Genomic DNA, 15824 nt, shown 5'->3' on the forward strand with positions numbered 1-15824 from the left:
GGATGAAATTGGTGATTGTTTCTGCAATTTGCTATTTGACATACTATTTCTTTATGATTTATGATTTCATTTCTGATTGGTTTTTATTGTATTTTTCCATCGTGGATTATGACTTGTATTTTATTGCAGAAATAACTGAAAATAATACATTTTATATTTCTGACTTTCTGCATTTGATTATATGGATTTTGTACCCTAATACATAGTCAGTTTTTTGAAGGTCCTTTCTATCCTCATTCAGTTTTTTCCAGAGGTCTCTCTAACTTTTCTATTCACTCCTTAACATCTCTCTTTTTAATTTTAATGTTAGTTCCATGAAAGTGCTGAGAGAGTGATGGTTCCCTACAAGTATAGTTTTGCTGTCTATGTCTTTAATGCACTTAATTTCTCCTTAAAGGATGCTACTTGTTGAACATATATTTTATTAATTATTAATAATAATAATTAGCAATATGTAATTTTCTTCCCTAAATCATTTAATTAGATCTATTTTTCCTTATGCTTTTTCTGAGATCATGACTGCTATTCCTCCTTTTTTTCTTACTTCAGCTGAAGCATAATATATTCTGTTCCAGATTTTTAACTTCACTCTCTAAGTCTTTAGCTCAACTGTATTTCTTGTAAATGACTTTGTGGGACATTGGTTTTTAAGCCTCTTTGCAATCCATTTCTGGTTTAGGGAAGAGGTCATACCATTTGCATTCTATGGTGATTATTGTTTGTTTCCCTCCTTCCTACTTTTTACCTATTTCTAACTTTCTCTCTCATCTCTCCATATTCGCATCACCAGTGTTTTGCTTCTGACAACTTCCCTCAATTTGTCCCCTGGTTCTTCCTTTCCTCTCCTATTTGTGACCGCTCTTCCTCTTTCCCTTCTTTCAGCCTCAAATTATCTTTTCTTCCTCCTTTATTCTCCTACTTCCCTATTAGGTAAGATAAATTCCTAAACCAAACTATGTGTGTACTTTCTTAGAATAAAATCAGATAAGAGTAAGATTCAAGCAATGTTCATCTTCTCCCATTATCCTTCTTTGTGTCTGTTAGCTCATTAATCGTTATTTATTCTCCTACTACTTTTTCAGCAAAATTTTTTTCACACCTTAAATTTTTTATCATTTATCATTATATCAAAATCATCTTATATCCAGCTCTTATATTTAAGTATTCTGTTTCTGTCACCCCTAATATAAAGTTCTCAAGAGAGGTTTCAAGTACTTTGTTCCCTGCTATTGAACCAGCTTTTATTTCCCACAATAGTTGACAAGCTTTAGTTATTTACTCACATTTTGAATGTACTCTCAGTTCTAACTCAACAGTCAAAAGGAAAAAAAAACATGCAGAAAGTATAAAGTAAAAAAAAACATTCATAGCACACATGGCATTCCTCTCTTTTTTGGGAATTGTGTTAAAATGAATATGATACGCCTGGTTATATATGTTGAATTCTCATTATATAAATTATATATATATTTTCTTTTTAGGATTTAAAAACCCTTATGTATAATATTTATATATCTGTACAAAACTCTTTGTCCTTTTTGATATAATCTCCCTCATAGCTTTTCACTAACATTTTTGTTCCCTAATTTTTACCATGAAGCCGAAAATCAATTAGACCTACCTATATAGAATCTATTCTATCACTATAGAGTATTTCATCCCTTGATCCCTAAATCCTTCTGAAATCAGGAATGAAGATTAAGCCAAGTTGCACATGGAAAGATTTGCTAACAAATAGTCAGGAGTAGATTTAGGATACTGTGAATGTTCTCTTCCCAAGAAGACCAGTATACCATCAAAGGTCATAGTTCCAAGGAGAAACACTTGGCTAAATTCCATTGCTGATGTTGCCACTGTGTTTTTGAAAATGTTTTTTCAAACCTTGAGTGACTGCTTTAATTCGAATGCAAAATTCACTGTCCCAGAACAGAGACATTAAAGTTTTTGTGGTATGGTGGTGCTAGCTACTATTCTATAATCATGTTTGAATGTTGTCCTTGCAACCTCTTCAAAATGACATTTGCCTTCTTTTTCACCAAGCCTCGAGAATTTCAAACTGTGCTTAGTAGACTTTTCTTAAATGAAACAATTTAAAAAAGTATTATTAGTTTCTATAATGACTGATGCAACTAATTATATTGAGAAAGTTTTTTAGTTCCAGAAAGTTATCTTCAATAACTACCTGGTCCAACTCCTATTTTTTATTGATAGGGAAAATGAGAGCTAGACAGATTATTTGGTTTATCTAATGTCAATCAGGTCATTAAACAGAAAAAATTAAGGTTCAATCCCAACTTTTTGACTCTAAAGTCAAGACACTTTCAATGATATCATACAGCCTCTCTATGTAGTACACTTAACTATAACTCCTGTTATCCTTATTTGAAAGAAAATTATATATTGGAATAAAATCTAAAAATGGAAATTAGCAAGTATTTCAAATAGGATATTAGCAATTATGTGTATTTAATATTTCAAATCTTTTATATTAAGTTATGCTTTAAAAGACTAAATTTAAATTTTAATCCACATGTTTTTTGTGTTCCAACTTGATGGAGGATACATCATTAAAACAACAATGTCAGCAAAAAATTTCTAAAATAAAATTAATTCTATTTTTAATTAAATATTTTTATTTATTTTGAGTTTTACAATTTCCCCCATTACTTCCCTCCCCCACCCCCCACAGAAAGCAATTTGTCAGTCTTTACATTGTTTCCATGTTGTACAATGATCCAAATTGAGTGTGATGAGAGAGAAATCATATCCTTAAAGAAGAAATATAAAATATAAGAGATAACAAGATCAGAAAATAAGATAGCAGTTTTTTTCTAAATTAAAGGGAATAGTCCTTGAACTTTGTTCAAGCTCCATGGTTCTTTGTCTGGATACAGATGGTATTCTCCATTAAAGACAGCTCCAAATTGTCCCTGACTGTTGCACTTATGAAATATAAGTGTCCATCAAGGTTAATCATTACGCCCCCCTTTATTATTAGGGTGTACAGTGTCTTTCTGGTTCTGCTCATCTCATTCAACAGCAGTTCATGCAAATCCTTTAAGGCTTTCATGAATTCCCATCCCTCCTGTTTTTTAATAGGACAACAGTGTTCCATGACATACCTATATCACAGCTTGCTAAGCCATTCCCCAAGTGAAGGACGTTTACCTGATTTCCAATTCTTTGCCACCACAAACAGGGCTGCTATGAATATTTTTTTGTACAAGTGATGTTTTTACCTTTTTTCATCATCTCTTCAAGGTATAGACCCAGTAGGTGGGTTACTATGGAACTACTAACTTGCAGGATCAAAGGGTATGCACATTTTGTTGCCCTTTGGGCATAGTTCCAAATTGCTCTCCAGAAAGTTTGGATGAGTTCACAGCTCTGCCAACAATGTAATAGTGTCCCAGATTTCCCAGAACCCTTCCAACAATAATCTTCAACCTTTCTGGTCATATTGGCATGTCTGGGAGGTGTGAGGTGGCACCTCAGAGAAGATTTAATTTGCATTTCTCTAATAAGTAATGATTTAGAGCAATTTTTATGACTATGGATTGCTTTGATCTTCTCATCTGTAAATATCTTTTGACCATTTGTCAACTAGGGAATGGCTTTTTTTTAAATATATGACTCCATTCTCTGTATATTTTAGAAATGAGTCCTTTATCAGAAATGTTAGTTGTAAAGATTGTTTCCCAGTTTACTACATTACTTTTGATCTTGGTTGCAGTGGTTTTATTTGTGCAAAAGTTTTTAATTTAATGTAATCAAGATCATCTAGTTTGTTTTTAGTGCTATTCTCAATCTCTTCCTTAGTCATAAACTGCTCCCCTTTCCCCCTTTCCATAGATCCGACAGGTAAACTAGTCCTTGATCATCTAATTTGCTTGTAGTATTGTTTTTTTAAGTCTAAATCCTGTATCCAGTTTGATCTTATCTTGGAAGAGGGTGTGAGACATTGGTCTAATCTAAGTTTCTTCCATAATAAATTCCAATGTTTCCAGCAGTTTTTATTAAAGAGAGAGTTTTTATCCCAATAGCTAGACTCTTTGGGGTTATCAAACAGCAGATTTCTATAATCATTTCCTGCTATTGAACCTAGTCTATTCCAGTGGTCCCCCACTCTATTTCTTAGGCAATACCAGACAGTTTTGATGACTAATGCTTTATAATATAATTTTAGATCGGGTAGGACTAAGCTCCCCTTCTTTTGCACTTTTTTCATTAAATTCTTGACTGGAAATTCTTGACTTTTATTTCTCCATATGAATTTACTTACAACTTTTTCTAACTCATTAAAGTAATTCTTTGGAATTTTGATTGGTAAGACACTAAACAGGAAGTTTAGTTTTGGTAGAACTGTTATTTTTATTATATTCACTCTACCAATCCTTGAGCAATTGATGCCTGTCAGTTATTTAATTCTATTTAGTTTGAGTGAGAAGTGTTTTGTAATTGTTTTTAAAAAGTTTCTGACTCTGCCGTGGCAAACACACTGCCAGGTATTTTATGTTGTCTGAGGTTGTTTTGAATGGGATTTCTCTTTTTAGTACTTCCTGCTGTATTTTGCTAGTCATATATAGCAATGTTGAGGATTTAGGAGGGTCTATTTTATGTCCTGCAACTTTGTTAAAATTGCTAATTGTTTCCAGTAGTTTTTTGGATGATTTCTTGGTATTCTCTAGGTAGGATTGTAGGATTCTGATTTATAATCCACTCTTCTATTCATTTATATTCTCTTGGTATTCTCATGTCATCTGCAAAGAGTGAGACTTCAGTCTCTTCCTTCCCAAATCTAATTCCTTCAATTTCTTTTTTGTCTCTAATAGCTGAAGCTAATTTTTCTAATATGATATTGAATAGTAGTGGTGATAGTGGGCATACTTGTTTCAACCCTGCTCTTAGTACTAATGCCTGTATACTCTCTCCATTGAATATAATGCTTGTTGATGGTTTAAGATAGATACTGCTTATTATTCTAAGGAACAGTACATTTATTCCTACACTTTCTAGTGTTTTTAATAGGAATGGGTGCTGTATTTTATACTTTTTCAACATTTATTTGTATGATCATATAATTTCTGATAGGTTTGTTGTTGATATAATTGATTATACTAGCAGTTTTCCTAATTTTGACCCAACCCTGAATTCCTGGGATAAATCCCACTTTTTCATAATATGTTATCCCAGTGATAACTTGTTGTAATCATTCTCCTAAGATTTTATTTAAGATTCTTGCATCTATATTCGTCAGGGAGATAGGTCGATAATTTTCTTTCTCTGTTTTAACTCTTCCTGGTTTAGGTAACAGCACCATATTGGTTTCATAGAAAGAGTTAGGCAGAGTTCTGTCTTCTCCTATTTTTCCAAAGAGGTTATATAGAAGGGAGAACAGTTGTTCCTTAAATGTTTGGTAGAATTCACTTGTAAACCCATCAGACCCCTGGAGATTTTTTCTTAGAGAGTTCAGTTATGGCTTGTTGAATTTCTTTTTCTGAGATAGGGTTGTTTAGGTATTTAATCTCCTCTTCATTTAACCTGGGCAACTTATATTTTTGTAAGTATTCATCCATTTTACTTAGATTGTCACATTTATTGGCAGAGAGTTGGGCAAAATAATTTTGAATTATTACTTTAATTTTCTCCTCATTAGTGGTAAATTCATCTTTTTCATTTATAATACTGGCAGCTTGATTTTTTCTTTCTTTTTTTTAAATCAAATTAACCAGAGGTTAATCAATTTTATTGGATTTTCTATAAAACCAAATCTTGGTTTTGTTTATTAATTCAATAGTATTTTGCTTTCAATTTTTTAATTTCTCCTCTAATTTTTAGAATTTCTAAATTCATATTTAATTGTGGATTTTTAATTTGTTCTTTCTCTAATTTATTTAGTTGCATATTGAGTTCATTGATTTCCTCTTTCTATAATTTATTCTTGTAAGCATTTAAAGATGTAATATACCCCCGACAGATGCTTTGACTGAATCCCATTAAGTTTAGATATGTTGTTTCATTATTGTCATTATCTAGGATAAAATGATTAATTTTTTCTATAATTTGTTTTTTGATCCACTCATTCTTTAAAATTATCTCATTCATTCTCCAATTGGATCTAGGTCTACATCTCCCTGGCCCAATAATGCCTTTATGCAGTTGATCATTAGGTTTTTATGTCCTAGTATATGGTCAATTTTTGTTTAATTGCCATGTGTACTGCAGAGAAAAAGGTATATTCCTTTCTAACCCCATTCAATTTCCTCCATAAATCTACCATCTCTAGATTTTCTAACAATCTATTTACCTCCTTAATGAATTTCTTGTTTATTTTATGATACAATTTATCTAGATCTGAGAGAGGATGGTTGAAGTCTCCCACTAGTAGAGTTTTGCTGCATATGTCATCCTCCAGTTCTTTCAGCTTCTCCTCTAAGAATTTGGATGCTATCCCATTGGGGGCATATGTATATTCAGTATTGAAATCACTTTATCATCTATGGTACATTTTCGGAGAATATAGTTTCCTTCCTTATCTCTTTTAACACTATCTATTTTTGCAGCTGCTTTGTCTGAGATGAGGATTGCTACTCCTGCTTGTTTCACTTCAGCTGAAGCAAAATAAACTTTGCTCCAACCTTCTACCTCTTTTCTATATGTATCTCTCTGCTTCAAATGAGTTTCTTGTAAGTAGCATATTGTAGGATTCTGATTTATAATCCACTCTTCTATTCATTTATATTCGTTTACAACCCATTCACATTTGAGTTATAATTACTAATTCTTTATTGCCCTCCATGCTATCTTCCCTCTGTTTGAATTTTTCCCCTTTCCAAGCTCCCTTTACTCATACTGCCCAGTATTTTGTTTCTGAATACCACTGTCTTCAGTGTGTTTGACCTCCTATATCCACCCCTCCCCTTTTTTCCTTTTCCCTTTTTTCCATTTTCCTTTCCCTTCCTTTTGTTATTCCCCTTTTTCCCTCCCCCTCCCCTTCTACATCCCCCCTCCCCTTTTCCCCATTTTAATGCTAGAAAGGTTAGATTTTTTTTAAGTTAACTAAATATGTGTGTAAGTTGACATTAAGCCAAATCTTTGGAGAAAAAGATTTAAGTGTTTCTCATCTCCTCCCTTCTTCCCCTCTATTACTCCAGGTATTTTGTACCTCTCATGTAATGAGATTTACCCCATTCAATCCCCTCCCTCCTCCCTTCTCCTTCCTGTCCCCCTTTTTAAGGAGTTAGTGTTTTTAAAACCAACCTATCTGAGTCACAGAAAATTCTGAGTATCTGTCACGTCTAGCTAAGTACATTCTATCTAATACAGTTACAATTCTTGAGTTATTAGAGTCTTTCTCCCTAGTAGGGTTGTGAGGGTCCATCATTTCTGGTTAGGTATATTCTCTCTGTTAGAGTTACAATTCTCAAGAATTATGAGAGTCTTTTTTTCCCCATGCTGGAATATAGCCAGTTTCAACTTATTGGATAGCAGTTTTTTTTTTCTTTACCCCCTCCTTTTTTTTTAACCTTTTCATATGTCTCTTGAACCTCTTGTTTGATGTCCACATTTTCTATTTAGTTCTGGACTTTTCATTAGGAATTTTTGGAATTCTTCCATTTTGTTAAATGTCCATCTTTTCCCCTGAAAAAGAAGGCTCAACTCTGTAGGATAGTGAACGTTTGGCTGCATTACAAGCACCCTTGCTCTTCAGAATATCTTGTTCTAGGCCCTTAGATGCCTTAATGATGATGCAGCCAGGTCCTGTGTAATCTTGAGAATATTAATTGAGACAATTGATTCTTTCGTTTCCTTTGAGGGATTGATATTGTTTTAATTAATTGAATTATTTAAGTATTAAATGAAACCTAAGTAATATCAACTCATTAAAACACATGTGCCTGATTATTTGCATTCTCTCATTTGAAAAAAATAAGTATATAGAGAAAGTTTTAAAAGACAATTCTCTTAGATTTTTCCTACAAAATGATAGTCATATAAACTTCTCTTAAAATTTATGTGTTTTGGGGGGAAATCTACTAACATTTTGGGAATATGTGAAAAAAAACATGATCTTACCAAGAAGATTTTTCCAGTAACAAATATATCATATAGATAAATGCCATGTGGCTCATCTAAAATTTTCTTTAGATTTATAATCATATTCATATCTGTAAATAAAATTATCATCTCCATTTAATCTAATTTTATTTATGTATGATGAAAAATAATTAGGAAAAAGAATGAGCAGTTATTCTAAATCAAATGCAGTCATGGAATATCTGTGCTATAGCCAATACAATTAATTTTGAGGTTATTACTATTCAGCAATTCAGTTATCTCTGACTTTTTGTGACCCCATTAGTGTCCTTGAGCTTTTTTTTCCAAGAAGTTAGATACAATTTATGACTTATAATGATTTATATACTGTCAGAGACATTGCAAGTACTGGAATCTTTCTTTTTTATAATTTATTTGTTTATTTTTTCACATTAATACAATAGATTTCAAAATTAAATGTAACCCTCCTCCTACAAAAATAGAGAAATTCCAAGAAAAATTAAGTGAGAGAGAAAAAGTATTTTCAGTTTATATTCAGATACCATCAGCCCTGTTTTTTGGAATGGATCTCAATCTTTATCATAAATCTATTGGAGAAATTACTTCAACCCTTAATAAATTAAGGCAAACAAGAGGTTAAAATGACTTAGCCAGGTTGCACATTTGGTAAGTGCCTGAACTAATGTGTTCCTAACTCCTAGATCAGGACTTTATCCATTGAGTCACCTAGCTGCCTTTATTCAAGGTTACTAAGGGTATCTAACAAGGGGAAGATACCAGTCACTTTTTTTTTGGGGGGGGGGGGAGAATTCATACTGTGTATATAACTAATCAAGAATTGTACAAGCAAACCAAAGGATATTATTAGAAAGATCTGTAATAGGAAAAGATGTAGGATCAGTTACAGAGAGTAAGAGACAATTTGTTGGATAGGCAATGTGTTCCATTATAAATCATGCAATATCAAGAAAACTAAACAAATTCAGTTAAATAGAGAATAAAATAAGCAAATCCTTCAAGGTTTTGCTGAAAGTCATGAGAATAACTTGTAAGGAATGAAATCAACACTACTACTATTAGCATTGGCAATTAGAGTACAGAGAACATAAACAAAAGGAAATTATACATAATGACACCAATAGTATAAATGAAAAAGTTATTGAAATTCGAATGGACTATCTTGGATCCCTTTTTTTCTTTTTTCATTGGCTTTTGAAGGGCATTGGGGTAAAGGGACTTGCCCAAGTACACACAGCTAAGTAGGTATTAGGGTCTGAAGCCAGAGTTGAACTGAGGTTGCCTTTCTACAAACTTTGTTAAACTATTTTGCTTGTTAGAAAGGAAGGTTCATTAGGGGAGGACCATCAGAAAATGACTGTAATATGTGAAAAATTCTTAATTTACCATTTTACATTTCAGTGAAAATCTCTATCCCTTGAAAATAGTGAAGAGAAATTGAAGTTTGTGAGGAAAGAAATAATCTTTTTGGTTTTTCATTGCAGCAACACCTACACTGGATAAAATATGTTCTACAAGTAAAATAGACATTTTTATCCCAGCCAGGTTCTCCAAAATCTAGGTCTAGATTACATTTCTATTCATAATTTAGTTTTCTACATTCTCTGTGTTACAGGAAACCTTGATTACATTCAGTTCTCAGATTTTATCCTGACCTTTTACTCTCCACCTCCACCTATACTCATCTCTATTAACTGACATCCTCCATTAAAGATGCAACTCAGTTGCTAATTGTTTCTTATATATAAATCTAGAAATGATTTCTACCCCCTCATATTTTAGGACTATTTTGCCAAATGCTTTATCTTCACATTTAACAAATTCTCTGTTAAATTATAATTAATTAGCCCTGAGGAGATTTACATTTAGTCTATGGCATCTATGAATCTCAAATTCCAATAAGTATATTTGATTGAACTTTTCCTAAAATTATTAAATGACATATATGATAAAGACAGATTTTCATGTGGACATGTACAAATATAAGGAGTTCAAGTGCAATTCAGTCCTGAGCTGGTCAGAAGAGTCATGACTCTCTCCTAGTGATAACTTTTATCAACTAACACCAAAGTCAGTTACTTAAACAATTAAATAAATGTTGTCATAAGTGACAGAATTGAATTAGATAGTTTAAGATTCTTTCTGTGTCCAGGTACTATATGGAGCTAGGTAAAAGAAAAGACTCTTCATGGCCTAAATATTTTACTTTTTAAAATTTTCTCAATAGTTAAATTTTTTAGCTTCATAGAACCTATGATGTCTTTTCTCTGTGCAAAATGAACTTTTAATATTTCTTATCTATTTGTGTAGCCAATCTAAAGTGGGAAAGTCTAGTCAATGCCTCCAACAATTCATTACTTTGTTTGACTGGTGTCTCAACTGATCATGTGATGGTCAGATCACCATTGCAATCCCTTACCTGTTATAGCATCTGTACTTTCTCATAGAACAGAATATATATTATATGGTCTTTTGTAGAAAAAATTCCAAAATTTCCAACAAGTCTTGGAATGTAAACCTCTCTATTGTTTCTAATCAACTTACTTAGATTTTATATATAATTTAATTAGTTCTATATTGCTACAATAACTATTACATTAAATGTGACAAAACTTTCCTGTTTTGGGTACAACCAAGTCTTGATTTGATATTAATATGCAAATAGACAGACTTCTGGGGTGGAGCTAAAATGGCAATGTGTAACTAATATGTTCCTGGAGTTTTTCCCTACAAAAGCTAAATGAAGTCTGCACAGGCATTAAAACTGCAGATCCCACCAAGAAAAAGAGAAGATACAAAGAAGTTTTTAATGGTAGACATTGTGGAGGATCTTCGGTGAGCGTCTATCTCTTTGGGGTGGGGGGGGAAGTAAAGTCCAACTAAGCAGGACAGTGGGAAAACCAGTGGGAAGCTTTCAGTCACAGTGCAGTCCAACTTGACAACAGTCAATGGCAGCTGGATAGCAAATCAGCAGGAAAAGTCCTAATGCCAAAAAAAATGTGAACCCTGGGAACACCAGTGCAAAAGAAAGGATTGGGTTGGAAACAAGCCATTGCATAGTCAGAACATGGACATTAAGAAGAAAATAATCTTGAGCAAAGGCAGGGCCTGGACTGTGTAGGCAACATTTTAGCAAATGGAAATCAGGGATCAGATTCCAGCAGCAACAAAGAAAATTTGGTATACACTCCCTATATCCCAGGATAAGACCTCAGACATTTCAAGATTAGAAAAAAAAGCTTAAAGGATTGCTCTTTATGCAAAAAAAAATGACAACAATGCCATGCCAGAATAAGAAATCAGTGAAAATTTACTCACAGAGAAGTCTCTAAAGAGTCTCTGAATTAGTCTCAAATCCAAAAGTTTATAGAAGAGCTTATAAAAGAATTTAAAAAGCAAAGAGGACCTCGACAAAAGTAAATGAGAATCATGCAGGAAAATTATGAATAACTGTTCAAAGATATCAACTCCTTTAAAAGTAAAAATAAGCAACAGGAAAAATAATGTAACTCTTCAAAAAATAAAATTGACCCACTGGAAAGGGAAGCAAAAAAGTTTACTAAAGACAATAAAACCCTAGGGGCATCTAGATGGCACAGAGCACAGGCCTTGGAGTAAGGGGGACCTAATTTCAAAGCCAGTATCAGACATTTAATAATTGCCTAATTGTCTCTTAACCCCATTGCCATAAAGTTTTAAAAAATATTAAAAATAAAATATAATAATAAAAGCCCCCAAATTAGAATTGAACAAAGATAAACCAATGCATCTATGAGACTACAAGATCCCATTAAACAAAATAAAACAGCTGAAAAAATTGAAGAAAATATAAATTACCTCTTAGGAAAAACAAACAACCTGGAAAATAGAACCAGGAGAGATAATTTATGAATATTCAAATTACCGAAATGTCTATATCAAAAAAGAACATGAAAAACATCTTACATGAAATTGTCAGAGAAAACTGTCCAAATCTGCTAGATCAAGAAGACAACATAGCCAATGAAAGAATACACAGAACTCTTTCAGACAAAGCCCGCAGAATAAAAACTTCAAAGTTTGTTATAACCAAATTAAAGAATTCTTAAATAAAGGGGAAAATATTGAGAGCAGAAAAAGGAAAAAATTTAAATAGAAAAGAAATACAATAATTCTTACACAGGATTTATTAACCTCAACACTGAATGACCAGGGCACCTAGAAATACAATGTATCCAAAGGCATATGACCTGGGATTACAACCAAGAATTTACTACCTTGAAAATTTAGCATATATTGTCAGGGGAAAAGATAGATTTTCAATGAAATAGAGAACTTCCAAAATTTCCTGAGAAAAAGACCAGAAATGAATAGAAAATTCAATAATCAAATACATGAATAAAAAGATGAATGAAAAGGTAATGGAAAAGAGGAAGTAAAACAAAACAAACAAAACAAATCTTAGTCAAGATCATCAAATTGTATACAATTTCATCAGGAAAGATACAACAGTTATAATTCTTGAGAATTGTATTTCACTTAGGCTTCTTAAAGACTGGAATATGATAGAAGAGACTGCACTTAGAGAATATGGGTGTGGTTGGGTCATGTCCTTTCACTGAAGAAGACTAAGATGACATCACTATGTTTGAGACAAAAAGCATTGAAAAAAAGCGGGGAAGCTGGGTGGTCCTGAGTTGGTGTCTCCCATACCTTAGAATCATTTGTAAAGTTCTTAAAAGAGACCTTCAGAACTTCCCAGTACTTAGAGCAATTTGAGACTCAATCATTAATTAAATCAGGGTTGAATTTAATCCATATTTTACTGCATAAGGGGATAAGTATGCTGGGTTGATTGCTAGAAGTGTGGAGTGTAGAAGAAAGTATGTGTTTTAGGGGAGGGATATAAATGATTCATGAAATGATTTGGCTTTGAGTCATACTTTGTCTCACAAGGATTGTGTGTCCTTGGAGGGTACTTGAAAAGAGGCTAATGTAAAAAATGATTATGAGTTGATGTAATTCAGGACTCATAAGAAGTGTACTTCTAATTATAAAGAAGAAAGGAGTGTACTTATTGACTCTGAGGCAATGCTGCTTATCAATCAATCAATAAATCTGTGATTGTACTTTGAGGTTATCAAGCAATCAATAAATCAAGCTATGATTGATGGTGTCTGATAGATTTTGATTGATAACACCAGGTGAAGAGAAGGAAAAGAAAGGAGGGTGAGAACATTGATTAAATTCTAACCAATAAATTTAACCTAGAGAGGAAATAAGATGCATTCCCTATTCTTCAGGGAAGGCGGAGGCGGCAGTGTGAGAAGGGAAATAAAAGTGAAGAAAAACTGATAAAATTGAAGGAAATGGTAGAATGAAAATAAATTGAAAGTTAAATTTTAAAAAGAAATGTTAAAGGGGTAAGAGAGTAAAACACTGGTAAAGAGGATTAAGAGGAAAGGAAAGAGAAAAATATAAATGGGGAAAAATAGCTTAGAGGGAAATACAGAATTAGTAATCTTACCTGTAATTGTGATTTAGATGAACTGTTCCATAAGATGGAAGTGGATAGCAAAATGGATTAAAACTAGAATCTTACAATATGTTGTTTACAAGAAACACATGTGAAACAGACACACACACACACACACACACACACACACACACACACACAGGGTAAAGGTAAAAGGTTGGAGCAAAATATATTATATTTCAACTGAATTAAAAGGAATTGAGGTAATGATTCTTATCTCAGACAAAGTAAAAGTGTAAATAAATTTCATTAAAAGCAATATAGAAGGAAACTATTTCATTTTTTAAAGTTACCATAGTTAATGCAGCTAGATCATTATTAGTCATGTATGTACCTAGTGGTATAAGATCCAAATTTCTAGAGGAAATTTGAGTGAATTACAAGAAGACATAGACAGCAAAACTTTAATATTGGGGGTTCTTAAGCTTGCTCTCTCAGAAAAATATAAATCTGAGCACAAAATAAACAATAAGTAAATTAAGAAAGTGAATAAAATCTTAGAAAACTAGATATGCTAGAATTCTGAAGAAAATTTAATGAGAATAGTCCTTATGCCAGAATTGACCATGTACTAGGGCCTGAAAACCTTTTCATTTGATTTAAAATGAAAAAGACTGAAATAATAAATACATATTTCTCAGATCATAATGCAATAAATATTACATGTAATAAAGAAATAATAAAAAGACAAATATTACTTGGGGGGCAGGTGAATAGAGCACTGACCCTGGAGTTGGGGGGACCTGTGTTTAAATGCAGCCTCAGTCACTTACTAATAATCTAGCTGTGTGATCTTGGGCAAGTCAATAACCCCATTGCCTTGCAAAAAAAACAAACTGAAAAATATCACTTGGAAACTAAATAACCTAATTTTAAATGATAAGTGGAAAAATGCAAATCATAGAAATAATCAATACTTATATCCAAGAAAATGACAACAATGAGATACCATACCAAAATTTACAGTATGTCATCATGGCTTTTCTGTGACTGATAGAAAGATTTAAAAACAATATCTTCTTAAAAAGGGGGGGGGATACAGTAAAGAGACAGGAGAGTGAAGGAGATTGAATGGGGTAAATCACACTACATGAAGAGGAACAAAGCTCCCATTGTGATAGAGGGGAAGAAGGGAAGAGATGAGAACTGCCTGAAGTTTACTTTCGTAAGATGTAACAAAAAGAAGGATTAGCATACACACACTCAGACAGTTAAGAAACTTATCATATCTTTCAATTACTAAAAGAGGAAAGGGGGAAGGGAGGAAAAGAGAAATTAACAGAAGGAAGGGAAATAAGAAAAGGGGCAAAGGGAAAAGGGAAAGATAGGGGAGGGATGGATATAAGGCTGCAAACACACTGAAGGAGGATGTATTCAGAAATAAAATACTGAGGAATATGCAAGAAGTGTAAAAGGGGAGAAATATAGACAGAGGGAAGATAGCATGGAGGGCAATAAAGAGTTAGCAAATATAGCTTTAGATGTGAATGGGATGAACTCTCCCATAAAATGGAAACACATAGCAAAGTGGATTAAAAACCAGAATCCTACAATATGCTGCTTATATAAACCTCATTTGAAGCAGAGAAATGCAAATAGCAAAATGGTTAAAAGTTGGAGCAGAATATATTTTACTTCAAAGTAAAAAAGCAGGGGTAGCAATCCATTCAGACAAAGCAGTTGTAAAAACAGATCTCATAAAAAAGAGATAAGGAAGGTAACCATATCTTCTTAAAAGGTACCACAGACAATGGCATAATTTCAATACTAAATATATATTCACCAAATAGCATCCAAATTCTTAGAGAAGAAACTGAATGAATCACAGGGAAGCATAGACAGCAAAACTCTACTGGTAGGAAATCTCAACAATCTTTCTCTCAGATTTAGATAAATCCAACTATAAAGCAAACAAGAAGGAAGTTAAGGAGATAAATAGAATGTTAGAAAACCTAGACATGATAGAACTTTGGAGAAAATTGAGTAGAAAGGAATATAGTTTTTTTGCGGTACATGTCACTTACACAAAAACTGACCATGTATTTGGACATAAAAACCTAATAATTAAAAGGAGAAATGCAGAATTGGAGAATTGTCATTCTCAGATCATAGTGGAATTAAAACCACATACAGTGATGGCCCACAGAGAACTAATTGGAAACTAAATAGCTTCATTTTAAAGAATGAGTAGATCAAACCACAAATTAAAGATAGCATTAAAGATTTCATTCTA

This window comes from Macrotis lagotis, chromosome 6 (genome assembly GCF_037893015.1).
Source record: "Macrotis lagotis isolate mMagLag1 chromosome 6, bilby.v1.9.chrom.fasta, whole genome shotgun sequence".
Classification (NCBI taxonomy): Eukaryota; Metazoa; Chordata; class Mammalia; order Peramelemorphia; family Peramelidae; genus Macrotis; species Macrotis lagotis.